Source organism: Gossypium raimondii, chromosome 2 (assembly GCF_025698545.1).
Source record: "Gossypium raimondii isolate GPD5lz chromosome 2, ASM2569854v1, whole genome shotgun sequence".
Taxonomy (NCBI): domain Eukaryota; kingdom Viridiplantae; phylum Streptophyta; class Magnoliopsida; order Malvales; family Malvaceae; genus Gossypium; species Gossypium raimondii.
In genome coordinates, this window is record NC_068566.1 from 23,539,779 (window position 1) to 23,541,839 (window position 2,061).

A 2,061-nucleotide genomic window follows, 5' to 3' on the forward strand; every position below is an offset into this window, starting at 1 on the left:
GGCTAAGTTTTAATGCATGATTTAATGGCTAATATGGTATATGTTGGAATAGTTTTGATGTGGTCTAAATAGGGTATGTTTTGAAATGGTATTGATCTTGATGTGTATGTATGAAATGTGGTAATGTTTCCATATTTAGGTAAGATACGGTTGAATGCATTTGAAATGCCTTGTTGGCATATTGGTTGGTTGGATTTATGGTTTATTGAATTGGTTGTTCCATGCATGAATTAGTATGTTTTGATGCCTTGAATTTGGGTACAAAATGCTTCTAGGTATATGCATGAAATGGGTGATGGAAATGGCTTGAATTCGGCCAATTTCTTGTCCATGCGGCGTAAGATACGGGCGTGTGTCTTAGTCGTGTGTGACACACGGCCTTCTGACACGGCCGTGTGTCCCCTATAGGTTTCAAAGGTTACAAGTCAGGCAATTACATGGCCTAGCAAATGGTCAGGCACACGGGTGTGTGAGGGCATTTCGAGAGTTACACGGCTTGGCACACGGGCGTGTGGCTTGGTTGTGTGACCCAACTCAAAGAGTTACATGGGTACGGACATGGCTGTGTGTCCTTATTTCGATTGTTACACAGTCTGAGACATGGGCATGTGTCTTAATCGTGTGAGTCACACGGCCGTGTGACCCCTGTAGTTCAATTTTTCTAACTTTTTCTTAAATGTTCCAAATGTTTTTTATTTAGTCCCGAATTACTTCTAAGGTGTTTCTAAGGCCTCGAAGGCTCGAATATGGGACGATATGCATATATTTTTATGATTTATATCATGTTTATGTTGACGGTTTGAAATGTATGTTTGAAAGTCATGTTTTTACGGTAACGCTCTTTAACCTTATTCTGGCGACGGATATGGGTCAGAGGTGTTACACGTAGCGTGTATTGAGTCTAGTATATATATGCCACAAATTCTGGTCATAGTGTGATACTTTTGATTCGATCTAACCCTATTTTTTATTAATTTAAAATATGTTGGAAAATTTTAATCTTGTCGTTATTGATGAAATCAAAAGTAATGTCCTGGTTCCTTAAGCAAGGAGTGAGTATTTAGCGTGCCAATTCCGTAAATCTCCGAAAATTAGGTAAAGAATGTTCTTTTGGCTTAATAGGTCATTGTATTAATAAAATTGTTACGAATTAATCTTGTGTCTCCATAACCTTCATTCCCCTACTGTGCCTACCCCGGCACGCTGTGCTCCTTAAAGTTCCCCTCCTGTATGTGTATCTAGATTTCCCATGGATAAGATTCATATATATGGGGCCGATGAGTTTAAGGGTAAAACATATGAAGATCTAGTTATGGCTGAATTTTGGTTAAAATGTTCAGATAATATATGATGAATTGACATGTTCACCTGATGATTACTTAATATGTGTAGTACTATTATTGAAGACGAAATGCGATCTATGGTAATTCGGTGTAGCAGATTAAACTAATTATCACACTTTAGGAGCTTGAAAACAAGCGTTTTCAGTAGATTTGAATTGTATTTTCTTAATTTTTAATAAGTTAATAAAATGTGCAAAATTGAGTCTTTTATTGACCTTAAGGGCCGAATAAGGCCTAAGGGTGAGCTAACGCACTTTATGAGTGTATAGGAGACAATTAGAAGGCATATTAAACGAATACTGGTTTCTATGTCACAACACGGGATGGTCGATGTCGCAACATAGGGAGCAGAATGGAGAAACCTCAAGATTGCCATCGATGTAGCGACACAGCCTGAGGGTGTCGCGACATACCCTTGAAGATTGCTCAAGAGGAGTATATTGGCTGCTATGTCACGATACAGTTCCTGGTGTGTCCCGACCTCAACTCTGGAATACAAAATGAAAACAAATCAAGGGTTTTTTGCTCTGCTCAATGCAACTTAATAATCGGGAACGTCAGCTAAGCTAGGGTTAAGCATGATGGCCACTTGAACTCTATAAATAGGCTTCTTTGGACATGTTATGGACATCATTCACTTAACCTAGATTTTATTTAGTAAAATTAGTTTAGTTTTTCTTTCATTTTTAGGTTCTAGAATTTATTTCAGGTCTTTTTC